This window comes from Marmota monax, unplaced genomic scaffold, assembly GCF_021218885.2.
Source record: "Marmota monax isolate L192 unplaced genomic scaffold, Marmota_monax_Labrador192_F-V1.1 WCK01_AAM20220418_F8-fsc00345, whole genome shotgun sequence".
Taxonomy (NCBI): domain Eukaryota; kingdom Metazoa; phylum Chordata; class Mammalia; order Rodentia; family Sciuridae; genus Marmota; species Marmota monax.
This window is the reverse complement of record NW_026694478.1, coordinates 329,584-344,136: the sequence shown is the minus strand read 5'-3', so window position 1 is coordinate 344,136 and position 14,553 is coordinate 329,584. Positions and strand designations below refer to the sequence as shown.

At 35.5% G+C, this 14,553-nt stretch overlaps 1 protein-coding gene across 10 annotated transcripts in view; it reads left to right on the top strand.

Moving 5' to 3' along the window:
* The window catches only part of Sorbs2 (sorbin and SH3 domain containing 2), a 202,563-nt gene that overhangs the window by 630 nt on the left and 187,380 nt on the right, over nt 1–14,553 (top strand). Inside the window, exon 1 of one of the 10 annotated variants that reach the window (XM_058571170.1) lies at nt 7–2,957. The exons of the other annotated variants lie outside the window; for them this stretch is intronic. The gene's annotated coding sequence lies outside the window, so the exon portion shown is untranslated. Of the gene's footprint in view, nt 1–6; nt 2,958–14,553 lie in introns of those variants that run through there. 10 annotated transcript variants of the gene reach the window in all.

Below are 14,553 nucleotides of genomic sequence, written 5' to 3'. Positions count from 1 at the left end.
AGAAAAATTTACATTGATTGTATAATCTGAATTTACCGAGGAAACACAAAAACATATATAGATACACTTAGACACACTTTCACAATATAGTGTCAGAGATATAAAGAATTTAAGTTCTAGAAATTGTGTGATAAAAAATATTACCAATATATCTTCGGGTCAAAAGTAAATATTTACTGTTTTTAAAAAACTATGATGGGGCTTGTCACTGTGGACAGTTTTTACAGCCAACAACCTTTCTCTCCTAGTAACAGTGGATTCTTTTATGACCTACACTTTCACATACTAAGAGAACCACATTAAAAACCAATAGCGTGTAAATTGTGAAGCATTTATTTTTAAGCCTTGTAACTGATTTGTGCAACTCTTAACACACCTGTGTATACCTTTAAATTAAGGAATTTCATTCCCTATGTAGGTCATTATAGTCAGTGGATTTTGTACTTGCTTATTCTGGATCGAGTGTCTCGGTACGCTGTTTGGTTTTGTTCGGGGCAGTTGTAGAGCAAACAGTGTAGGTACTGGAAGCTGCTCACACCTCCTTTCTGAGTATCATGCATGCCAGGCTGGCCTGGAGCACAACACCCCCATTGTGCTCCCCGGCTCAGAATCCAGGGAAAGAAAGGAAGTGGAGTCTCTGTATTGAGCTCAATCCCAGCTATAGTATGTGGCGGTAAAACTTCTTTTATTGCACAGTTTTTCTCACAAGCAGATAGGTTTCAGAGAAGAGTGAAACCAAAAACACCACACACCTCATACAAATGTACACCAATAATTGTATCGGATGTGTCAGTTGCTCTGAGATAATAGCACAGACTTTGAATTGCACTAGGAATTGCCCCTTCATGAGTATTTCTTTGATTTATAATCTCTTAGGAACAAAGCTGTTACTGTGGATTGAAATGGTTAGTCCAATCAAAATCCCTGGTGAGGAAATGACCACGGAATGATTTTAAATTCTGTTTCAGCCACATTTCAGTTTTACCTGAGTTAGTTCTGTTGTTGGTCTACCAGAAGGGCCAGATAGATTATAATGCTATTGAAAATATTTAATGAAAAACATATGTTTGAAAACTCTAAATAAAATCTTTTATCTACTGAAGGTGGAATTTACAGTGAAATTTATACATAGTAAGTGAGATGAATTCAGGTAAATACATTTTTATTTGCTACCTTTTTCTCCCTAAACATAGATGGCATGAGGGGTCTCCTTATACTTTTCAGTATATTTTCATTGATACACATGAGCATGAATCACCTGTTGTACAGATAGAGCGATTTTTAAAATACCTTCAGATAAGAGAATTGAAAAGCATAAGGAGAATTTTTTTTCAAACTTTTGTCCTAAAGGTCACCAGTATTCAAGATACAAAGATACAGACTAAGAATCTCAGTGCAGAGAATAATGGCCAAATTTAATGATGAGAACACATAAAAGTATTTCCATGTGAATGTGACACCATACGGGAAGAGATGGTGAGGTGATGACATTGTGTTTCACTTATGTTTAACTTTAAAAGGAAAAATTAAATGAACAGCCCTAGCTCTGAGTTTAATTCTATGAATAAAAATTTCAACCAAGTAAATGATTTTATCAGAGTAGAATGAATAGCAGAAAAAGTTCTTTCCAACCAAATTCCCTTTGAGTCTCCGAAAGAATTTGGAGAATTAACATAGTGAAATGACTGGAGGCAAGAAAATGATTCCTTATTAGTATATCTTGGGGGAACTTTTAGAATGACAAGGTGTGGAAATTCCCAAGACACACCTGAGGGTGTAACTATTGCCTTTGAAGTGGCTCAGAGTGGGACAAGAGCCGCACAGGAAGACAGACACACAAACTTTATACCTGTGCTGGTTTCTCTCTGTATGACTAATCCTTTAAGGAGACGGCTATGAAAGATGAGCATTCTATGTCATTTCTGCCCAGTTGTTTATTCAACAACATTAGGAGCCAAATTCAAAGACATAATCCTCATCTTTCAAGACTTTGCACCTTGGTTTTTGTGTAATTTTGGACACTTGTTTTTTGCCACTTTCCAACTCCCCTGTTGGCAATATCAAATATTTTGTAATTTCCTGAATATGCTCTATCAAACACTTCCAAATGAGACAACCCGTTTCAGACTTTTCCTTTAAATCTTGCCCCTCAACACCAGCTGTCTTTCATTCTTCCTTCAAAATCCAGCAAGGATGTCTTCCCATGCTGTTTTCACACCTTCAGCTCCATATGAATTTTATGCCTACAGTTCTTTCTACTGCACGATATTGCATTAGTCTCTGATCATAGGCTTCCAGAGTTTGGCTGACCTCTAATTCTGAAGTACTTTGTCCAGTGTCTGGTTACGAGTGGCATTCAGGCATTGTATCAGACTTCACTATTTCTTTACTAGTTACTGTATAGACTTGACCTCAAAACGTAAGTCCTAATTCTGCCTTTCATCAGAGAAACCCAAAACCTTTAGAAAAACAACAATGAGACTTTAACTTCCCTGACGGGAAAGTATGGCTTCAGGATCACACTGTATCATAAAAGCTGAAAGAGTTCTATGATAGATCAGAATTTTTTCTAAGGGAAAATTTTGCAACACATATTTTTTAAACAAAACAACTGGAAAGTTTTAATATAGAGATAAGTCTTTTTTTCCTATCTACAGACATTAAATTAATTTTCAGGGGAAAGTAAGGATAGTAAATATCCCTATTTGAAATTTGTTATAAACTCAGACTATTTACAACTAACGTTGACTTGATAACAAGTAGTTGATTGTTGTATAATATATTTACAGAATTGTTTATCATACTGAAGTCAGAAAAAAAAGTAAAGATTGCAAACAGGAAAGAGACTGGACAGTTGAAATAAAGTCAACAATAGCAGAATTTCTTTTAATTTTTCTAAATTCATCTGAAAGGTGAATCGCTAGTTACCTTATCTTCCCTACAACTTGGGTTCCCAGGTAAGATAAAATTCTTAGCAGAATTGTTATTTTTAATTAGCTTAATTTTAATAGCTATTTTATGGAAAAATTACCACAATGCTATCATCAAAGATATATATATCAGGAATTTTATTAAGCATCTAATCCCTTTCTCTCATATATCTGTGTCAAAAGTAAAAGTTGTAATTATTACTGTATGAATTTTTGTACAAAAAATAAAAAACACTAAGAAATTTAAAATATCCAGATGTTTGGAATTAGAAAGCAAAATATTTAGGAAATAACTTAAATTCATATTCTAGACATTTTCACATTATTATAACACCATTGAGTTTTCTAATAAAATAAGATAAATAGCAGTTCTTAATCAATATGCTATCTTCTAAAGATTTATTTTGGCTAACTTCTAGTTGATTTTAATATATAGCATGTTTTATTAAATAATAGCTAAAGCTAAAATTGAAAATTGAAATTCATCTTAATGACTAACTCCATTTAAACTATTATTTTAAATCACATATATTAATTAGATCTTAGGAAATGATTGCATAATATATCTATCATTTTCACTATTTTATATTTTAAGAGAGTTATAATATTTTGAAGGTCTAAATTACATATGATTGTATTTGATAGTGTAATGAAATGGTTTGCACTTACAGTTTACAATGAAGAGTTGCAAATAAATGATCATATTAGATAATTTTCTAAAGGCCCTCAAATAAATGATTTAATTATATATAGGCCTATTAAATTCTAAACTATTACTCTTCAAAATTATTCTAAGGTTTTCAAAATATCTTTGCATCATTTCTGAAAAAGTTAAGACATGTACATTTATCTTTAAGAAAATGTTTACATAACTATTGAGTTCTAAATATTGGCACATAACTCATGCTAATGTAAGCTCAATTAAAATGGTATTAGTTGGATGAATGACAGGGAACCAGCTATGTCAGGTGTTTATTTGAAGGTTTAATAGCATGACATATATATATAGATTTATATCACACTTTACTGTATCCTAGTCCTCAATACATAAATGTACTGTTTACTAACTAGGCATTTTGGCCAAAACGGCTGTGTTTTTCTCTTCCCTATACAAGTCTTCTATACAGAGTTTCAGCATTAATTTTGTGCTTTGGAAAATCATGATTTGACCAAAATTACAGAAAGCTGTCACTTTTCCTGAGTCTAATTCAAGGAAAATACTCTCATTTCAAAAAACAAAAAATACCTTAGTAATATTCTCATTAAACTTCCAAATATTTTTACACCCTTGTTGCAATTTAGAAAAATTTAATAAAGAATCTTGAAAATTTCAATGATTTTTTTCTTTTTTGTCCATTTATGCTGTTGTTTCCACTTTCAACTTTGGGTGTTTTTATTCAACCTAGACATTTAGTTCTTTTATCTTAAGATGTTTTTTCAATAATTGGCAAGCATCAAAAATACTTTCCTGTAATAAATCATATCCTCTCCTTTGAGTAGGGTATGATTCTATACACCATTAAATAAGTTTAAAAAGTAACACATTGTTGCTAAAAAGTGAGTTGACTTGATTATCAAGATGACTTCAATGCAGATTGATTCCTTTTCCTAATAAATGCTTACTGTAATGGCTGAATTTGAGGACAAAGCCACATAAACCACTCAGGTTTCAAATCTTCTGATGTTCTACTCTCAATTTGGCATTCTTTAGAGACTCATAAAGCTATAAAGATCAGCCCTAAGGAATCCAACACACTTGAGCAAAAATGGACTTCAAACTAAAAATAGTGACATTCCAAGCAGCGAATGTCAGAGTACTATCAGGAAATGACCTGAAGAATGGTTAGATTTGTAAATGAAAAAAAAAATTGCAACATTTTGGCCACATTGGAGGAAATTAGTAAAAATGTCCATTCTGACCTGCAAAAAGAAACCCTTGTACCTACTTCCTCCTGAGGACAGCTAGTTTCTTGGGGACATTAGTCTTCCAAAGAGGTGACCACTGTAGAGGCAGCAACCCAATTGATAGAAATATGCTTAAGCCTTTGAGTGTAAGGACTCACCTTCCACTGTTGACCCCTTACTGGGTCATTTTCATTCAACATCTTAATACTTTATACCAATTGCCTACTCTTTACACTATTAAAAAAAAAAAAAACTAGGAACTTCACACTTGGATGCTTCAAAATGAGCTGACTTTTTGTAAATTATCAAGATGTCTTCACACCTAATCATTTCAGTTCTCTGTGCTAAAGTAAACAAAGGAAAGGAGATTAGATAACAATGATTTCAGCTATTCTTGTGCTAATTGTGTCATCTAGTGAAGTTTCAGCGCTTTCTGAAATCAGTACACTTAATCTGTGGGATATGCTATTGCCTTGAGTAAATACTATGAATTTTATTCTATGGGGATAAATCACTTTTACAAAAACTTGCCTCTCAATATCTAGATCTGAAAACTTATATAGCATAGCATTATGGTTAAGAGGAAAATTTTATTATCACTTAAGTTACTCTAAGTGAATAGTCTTGTGTTATTTGATGTGCCTTGTGAACTGGCTTAAACCAGTTTAGGTAGAGGGAGGTCCAGAGAGTGGCCAGTAGCAAGAAGGAAAAAAGGGTAGGGGTTGCTTGAGCAGAACAAAAGTTGCAAGGAAAACTCAACTTTCTTTAGAATGGCAGCTGAGACATTGAAGGCATTCAGCAAACAGGTCACCCTATTAAATATTCAGTCAGCATTTGCTGAATGAAGGAATGGCTCATGGTAATCAGATCTTCCCTCTGTGCTGTGCAAATGTTAACATGTGATTTTAAAAGTGCTGTTTGCATCTAGAGATAAAAGGGCAATTCAAAAATTTTCCTATTTTTTTGGAAAAATCAGAAAAGGAACAAATATGAAAATTTTAGAAAATGCTATTTTTGAAGCAAAATGTGGTTTTCCTGAGAAGCACTATATTTCAACAATTACATAACACTAGAATATAATCAGAAGCTTGGAGAAAACTCAAAGGTAACTCCTTAACGTCATGAGTAATTGAGACAAGAAAAACTGATTTCTATTCTTAATTTTCTTAAAACTTCTGTTTAGAGTCACGTTCTTCATGAAATATCATCAACAGTCCATACTTAAAATTTTCCTTTTTTAAATAAGAGTTTGAAATAAGATTAAACAGATTAAACAGTCACAAAATTTAACAGAGAAAGGTGTTGTGTGGGAAGACCTTTTCAAGTTTAAAAATGTTAATGAGACTAGGAAAGACAGTACAAGGAATCAGACATAACTTTCCTATGCTCACATATGAATACACAACCAGTGTAACTCCACATCATGTACAATCACAAGAATGGAATCCTAATTGAAATGGGTTTCATTCCATGTATGTATAATATGTAAAACACTAAGCTAAATCTGAGTAATCCTTTTAAGTCTTAAGTCATCAACAGAGGAAATCATGGCACAACCAAAAATAACTTGACTCATTTAAATCTCTATAGACTATTTCCCCAGATTTTAATCTCCTGAACAACTTTACTACATGTTAGTTATATCTGACCATCAAAAAAAAAAAAAAACAATAAAAATGTTGGAGAGCATAATTATCTCCTTGATCAAAAATAATAATTCACTTCTTGAAAATTAACCTGTTTTGGGAAAAGGGTTTTAATAGGTCAATAATCCAAATGACTGATGATATATTTTTAATTCTTTGACATTGCTTTTACTTAGAAACAACTCTTCATATGATATATGGTCTGAAATCTGATTATATCACTGATTTCCTTTCTGTAACAGATTAATTTTATAAGACTAACATAATGACTTTTCCTTACATTCATAATAAAATCTTCCTTTGGAAGTGTGGGAAATATTTTTACTACATTTTAAATTAATTTTTAGACTTATTGTCAGAAGAGAAGAAAAATCATCATCTTCATTTAATAAAAGTAAATGATAATTAAAACCATAAGTTATCTAGTTTAGTTTAAAATCACCTTTCCTGTGACCCAAAGTCCCAGATGTCCGTTCAGTGCTTCATGTGAGAATTATCTGTCAAAATAATTTGATTTTACTTATATATTATTGTATGATGTAATATTACATCATAATCATCTTGAACCCTAAACTTTTGCTTTCTTTGGAATGAATTGAGAAAACATGCCCTCAAATTTTTTCCCCTTTTTTTGGCTCTGATATTTAATTTCACAAACATTGAGAGCTGAAAGATTATGATCATAAACTCATGTCTCCTGGGGAATGTTCCATTCATGAATTGCTTTGTTCCCAAACACCTCAGTCTTTTTTTTTTTTTTTTTTTTTTTGGTACCAGGGATTGAACTCAGGGGCACTCAACCACTGAGCCACATCCCAAGCCGTCTTTGGTATTTTATTTAGAATCAGGGTCTCACTGAGTTGCTTAGTGCCTCACTTTTTGTTGAGTCTGGATTTGAACTTGTGATCCTCCTGCCTCAGAGATTACAGGCCTGTGCCACTGAGCCCAGCTCAGCTTTTATTATGTTCTACTTCTAACCCAGCCTATGAAAAGAAGGATTGTATGACCATGGTACAGATAAGGAAAAGAGAACAGAAGCTTAATATCTAGGACCCCAAAGGACTGCAGTCTTTAAGTTTTTTGTTTTGTTTTGTTTTGTTTTAATTAAAGGACCACTTAACCAAACAAGGTTTTGAGTTCAGTAGGAACTAGAAAGTGTGCTGATTTGAAATTCAGATGTTTCAATTTCCAACCAGAAGTAAATCATTTTCAAGAAATCTGCTCATGCTGTAGCTAAGACATCTCCAAGTGTGAAAGAGTATTTCATCTGGCCAACAAAGCAGAATGGCTCTTTGTTAAGGGACATTGGTCCACTTATTAATTAATAGCAAACTCTCTAAGGAAACAAAATCAGAATTTTATCTGGCAAGTGTAATGCCAGGTGACAAATGATTTTGAGACTACCATCAAGCTTTGTTTGCTCCACAAACATCAGTACCAAGAGTCCATAAGGACCAAGTCCATCAGAATATCTGGGGAGGTCCTTTCTGGCAGATGAGCTTGATCATACAATGACAAGGTCTCTCACTCTCCTGCTTCAGACTCCAGAAGACCGTGTCTCAGTTATTGGTATGTTACTATAAGTTACCCGGTCACATCTTTTAAATTTTTATCTGGTATTGAAAAGAAGGTCTTGATAAGAAAAGTGCTGAGTAAAGAAGATCCTAAGTCTGTGTGCAACTTAAGGAGACACAGACTCAAGTAAAAGTTGTAATTACATGTTTTTAAATGATATCTTTTTCACACCATTCATTTATTGCACCCCCACCAAGGAACTTCTACTTTTAGAGTAGAATATGAGAAAATAAGCCGAGAGATCATTCAAAGAGCATACAGATAAAAAAAAAAAGTAAGACAGGAATGCTAGTTACTATAATTGAAGATGGAAAGTAATAAATTGCTCTAAGGGAGCTACAATCAGTACATTTATTTATTCCTTCAAGAAAGACATGTGCAGAAGTAACTTATGCAATGCAGAAACTTGTCTCAAGAGTTGAAGTTCTGGAAGATGGCAATAAATGGCTCAGAGATGGTAGGTTTCTTAGAAGATCAGGGAAGAAGACTTAGGGGTAGTGGTGAAGAAGATCATATGCCTCACAGGTGGCTGCATCAATGAAACGATTTACAGGGATGCACTGAGGGCATGCTACTTAAACATGAGTTGTGTAAAACCATCTTCCATAAAGTTGTTTTTCAAAGCAAATGCCAGAATCCCAATTCCATCAAGGCATCATTTAAATATAACTTAAATCGACCTGTGATGATGGGAAGGTAAATTGGTGTGGCCATTGTGGAAAACAATATGGAGTTTTCTCAAAAAAAATCAAAAATGAAACTACCATATGATCCAACAATCCCACGCTACTGGGTATATATCCAAAGTAAATTAAAAGGACAGGGAAAAAACTAAAGTGTTCATGTATGGATGATTTTTTTTTTTAATGTGAGATAAACACACAAATATCTATCTAGAATCCTATTCAGCCTTAAAATAGAAAAAAAAAATCCAGTCATTTGCCAAAAGATGGATGAACCTATAGTAAATTATGCTAAGTGAAATAAGTCAAATAGAGAAAGACAAACCCTGTGTGGTCTCTGTCTATGGACTCTAAAAATATTGAGTTCCAACAGAAAGTGGAATAAGGGTTGTTAGAGATCAGGGAACCAGGAAAATGGGGAGATGTAGGTCAAAGCACACAAAATTTGTTATAAGATTAATAAATTCTTAAAAATTAATGTACAGCATGGAGACTATAATTATTATATATTTATAAAACTATATAATTATAATTATATTATATTAATTATTATTAATACAAGTAGTATATACTCACAACTGCTAAAATATACATCTTAGATGTTCTCACAACATACACAATAGATAACTCTATGAGGTGAAATAGGTGTTAACTAACATGATTGTAGCAGTAAACTTCACTATATATATATATATATATATATATATACACATACATACATATCAAAACATCACATTGCATATCTTAAATATATACAATTTAATTTGCCAATTATACCCCAATACAAAAGCTAGGGGGAAAGGAGCACATTTCCAAGGATACAGAAGCAATAGGAAGTAAGGATGGAGAAGGACCCAGCTGAGGGAGTAGAAAGAAAAGAGGGAGACAGATGGAGAAATTTGTCTGTTATGACCAAGAACGAAGCTTGTCTGTGGCCATGGGGAACAGGAAAGAAAAAAGATGCAAGAACCAGTGGGGGCCCCCGAGAGCAAGACCTTAATAAGGGCAGCAGAGATAAGACCTAAGGAAAAGTAACCAAGGATTAAAGTGATAAGTTATCTCAAAGAGTTATGTGAGGATTAAATGGATTATGTGTTCTGGTTGGGTGGAGAAGGGTCTGGCATACATGTGAAACTCCAGAAATATCAGCCAAGCTGAGTACAGGGGCCCATGCCTGTCTTTAGTCCCAGCTACTTGGAGGCTGAGGCGGGAGGAATGCTTGACCTCAGGAATTTGAGACTAGCCTAACAACATAGCAACATATCCCAACTCAATAGAGGAGAGGAAAGGAAGGGAAGGAAAGGTGGGGGTGGGGAGCAGACTTGTTAGCAAGTATTATTGTCATTCTTATCATAGAAGTGAGTTCTTTGGAAGGCAAGCATCATGTGCCTCTGATTTCCCTGGCTATGTGAGTTCAGGGGAGACTTGTCAGAGTTGTTGCTCTTGGGAATTATTCATAGTCTCAAGGACAAGAGAGGGGAGATAGCATCACAAGCCCCCAAGACAGAGGGTTGGCAAGCACTCAGAGGGAAGCCAGGGAGCAGTGTGCGGCTCAAAAAAATAGGTCAAAATATGTCTGGACTACTTGAGCCACGTTCAAGGCAAAGGCAGAGGGTGTTGATGGAGAGAACCCAGTATCCAGGTGAGCAGGGAAGTAAAGAACATTGGCATTTTGCGGGAGGGGAGGTGTCTGGAATGTAGGAACAATAATGAGAACTAGGCCTGGTAGAATACAAAGCATTTTTGCAGTCACTCGAATTGAAATTCATTCCCAGCCCTCTAATTGCTAACTCAGTGTCGAGGACTAGGTTCCTGGGCTTCTCTAGAGTTCTATTAGACCTAGGAAAAGCTTCTGGAAAACAGTTTCAATATCTCAGGCAAGAGAAGAACTTAGGCATGCACAAAATTGTTGGGCAGGGAGAAGAGGGAGGGATTGATTCAGTCCAGATCTGCTCTCAGTGAGTGGCTCTTCTGGGTGTGTGGAATGTATCTCAGACAGTGACTGACAAATAGCCCTAGAAATAGGTGATTCTATTTCAGTATGGTGTATCATTAATAGAAATATATTAATAGAATGCACAGATGTAAGATGAATCTAAGGGCAATTTACTGTTGTTCTTGTGAATGAACTGCTAAGATGGTATCACTGTGATGTGAGCATTGACCTGGAAGGTGCTTCAGTGCCATTTATTTATCTGCAAATGCCCTAATTTCATTTTTCTTTATGGCTGAGTAATATTCCATTATGTATAGTTACTACATTTTTTTTATCCATTCATCTATTGAAGGACACCTAGGTTAGTTCTATAGCTTATCTATTGTGAATTGAGCTCCTATAAACATTGATGTGGCTGCGTCACTATAGTATACTGTTTTTAAGTCCTTTGTGTATGTACTGTGGAATGGAATAACTGGGTCAAATGGTGGTTCCATTTCTGGTTTTCTGAGCAATCTCCATACTGCTTTCCAGAGTGGTTTCACCAATTTGTAGTCCCACCAGCAATGTATGAGTGAACCTTTCCCCCCACATCCTTGCCAGCATTTATTGTTACTTGTATTCTTGAAGAAAGTCATTATTAAACAGCCACTCTGATTAAAGACCAGTGAGGCTGGGCTAGACTGAATTAAATGACTGCTCATTGGAGGATAATTACATCATCCAGGGAGAATCAGGAAAAACCTGAGCAAGCACAGGACGATAAGTCTGGAGAGAAAGTAGGAGGAGGAGAAATCATGAAAAGATAGAATCAATAGTACTTAGTAGACATTTGGGAGCGGGAGCAAAAGAATAGCTTGATTTCCAGGTTTCTGTCTTGGAAAAATAAGATATGGAAAAAACATGTGTGGGAAAGAAGGTAATGAAATAGATCTAAGACTTTTGAGATGGAGAAGTTAGTAGCCAACAGGTGGAATGATGGTTTTAAAACATGGTCTGGACCAGCAGAAGTATAATTTGAGCAGCTGACCAGAAGCCACATATATGATTTTAAATTTTCTAGTAGTCATATTAAAGAAGTAAAAGAAAGATATGACATCAATTTTTACAACCTGTTTACCCAATAGGTCAAAATATTATTTTTTCAATAAGAAATCAGTATGAAAATAGTGATGACTGATTTTACATTATTTTTTTCATATAGAGTGTGCTTTTTACATGTGTGGTGCACCCTAATTCAAGCCTGGCACCTTTCAAATGTTCAGTAGCCATGTGTGACTGGTGGCCACTATGTTCCACAGCATTGTCTAGACTGTCAAAGCCTGGGCAGATATCTATTTGAGAGTGGCCAGAATAAGTTTTTTTTCTGAAAATATAGATCAAATAGGGTACATGTAGAGGGAATAAAGAGAGCATGTGCTTATAGCAAAAGAGAAGGGAAGAACAATGCCAAAACTGCCCCTGGACTTTATCTTCCACCTTTTGAGGATATAGGGTATGAGGCCAGAGTCTCAGAAACATATGGAGACTTTGTTCATGGGTGCTGAAGTTTTACACAACCAGGATCTGCTGTGTACCTTGCATGGCCAAGTATAAGATGAAAATGCCCTTTGTTCAAAAATTATCATTAATCATTTTGGGATGATGACAGCAGAATATTAAACTGAGTACCTGGCCCTTCAAAGCACAGGGTCAGCTGCAAATGCTCAAATTACATGCTGTCAAAGCCAATCCTGCATAGATCCCCTGTGCTTTTATGTTTTGTATATGGACACTCTTGCCTTGGTAAATCAAACTCAATTTATTTAATGAGATGAATAGTGATTGTGAGCTACTGTGGGGTATCTCTGCTGGCAGCCACTCTTTCTGGCTGAAGAAAAAAGCAACTTCTCCCCAAGATGGTGCATTTAGGCTGGGCAAGTCCTGCTATACCATTCCACAGGTTGAACCTCAGTCAGGCCAGAACACCATCATCTAACCTCTGTACTAGATCAGTGTACCTGGTGGGGAGCCCCTAACCTGGTGGGGAACCTGACAATTCCTCATTACCATCCTATTTCCAGAAAACCCTATTTTCCCACACCTTGTCATGATAAGAGAGAATCACAGCTGCACATCTACACAGCCTGGAATTCTCTGAGATAAGTAGAATAGTTAGAGGGGTTGGGATAGCTGTGCCTTTGCAGTTCCCAAGCCAGTACTTGAAGACATGTTATTGAATTTTTGTGTGTTTGGTTTACTCTGAACAGAACACCTTACAAATGAAATGGATTTATCTTAAAAATGCAGACCTAACGTTGAGTTTCAGACCTTCCTTGTCGTATATATGAAAATAGGGAACTGACTCATGGACTAGATCCAAGCATCAATGGCCCCAAATATTCATGAATGTTACTGTGTCCTCTACCCTTCTGTTTCCTTTCTGCCCCTCCTCCATCTGCCCCTCCCCTCTCCTTCCTCTACCCTCTTCTGCCAGCCTAATGTCATTTCTTTATGTGGTTATTTTAAAAATCCAAACCATAGTTGGGAGTTCCACTCATTGCACTTAGTGAAGAAATTTGTGTCATCTATCCTTGATGGCCTAGTTTTTACAAGTCAGAAAACAACAATTCTTTTTTCTGTAAAAAAAGAAAAAATAAATTTAGTGCTTTTTAACATCTTTATATCCCATAACTCATTTTACCTTTGCATGCACCTTGTCAAGGACAAGATTCCCTCAATTCTGTGTGTTCCAAGAAAGGAGAGAATGGGCTGATCTAAAGACTGTGGAATGGTAAACTAAAATCCAGCCATGGAGTTGGCCTGCATAGGCATGTGACTTAGTGACTTCCAAGTGACAGGTTTGTGTAGGGGAGAAAAGATCTCTTTCCTCATGCACTGACTGGGAACTTCCAGGGCTTGGCCCCTAAAACAAGCAGCAGAATAACAAGAAAAAAATGCAGATTTATTTCATATAAGTTTTAAATGACATGGAACTTCAGAAGGAAATGAAGACCCAAACGAACCAGGAAACGAGTATTTTATTCTAAGTTTGATAAAGAAGTTGATTATTGTGGAGGGTCCCACTGACAAAGAGGGTCCGAGCTATAGTAACAAACTGCAGGGACTTAACAAGGCCTGTTGGTTCAGATTCTTCTCTGTATCCCTGGGTCTTCTTTCCTCCAGGTATAGGGTGGGTGCCTCTTACATGAGAGGCTCTGACCTACTTCAGAGAAAGGTTAGAAGATTCTTTTATCTTCAGGGGAGAAGAGTAGGGGATCAGACCTACCTGCTTCTGCTATTTTCTCAAATACCACCACGCCATATGTTGAAATAGTGTCCTAAAACCTATCATTTGGTATCTGGAAAATGAAGAATTATACCTACATCAAAAGACCATTAGTGATATTATATGGAGTAATTCATGCAAAGTACACACTGTAATTCCTGATACAAAATGGTGTGTGTTTGTTGGTTTGTTTTGGTACCAACAATTGAACCCAAGGCATCCACAGTCCTTTTTATGTTTTATTTCAAGACAGGGTCTCCCTAAATTGCTTAGAGTCTCACTAAGTTGCTAAAGCTGGCTTTAAACCTGTAATCCTCCTGCCTCAACCTCCTGAGCCACTGGGATTATAAGTGTGTGCCACCGTGCCCAGCCACAACTGACTCTTCATAGGCAATAACTAATATCATCAATAAATATCTCCTGGGATTAAAGTACAATAGGGATATCTCAGCAGTCTCGATATAATAAAGCTTGACAGGGCCCAGAACAACAACAATAAATACACAAAATAAATAAAAATACATTTTCAGAATAGAAAAATAATTAAATAAAAAGATGATTACTGTTAAAACTCACCAGGCTTTCAATGCTCACCTCATTTTTAAATTGT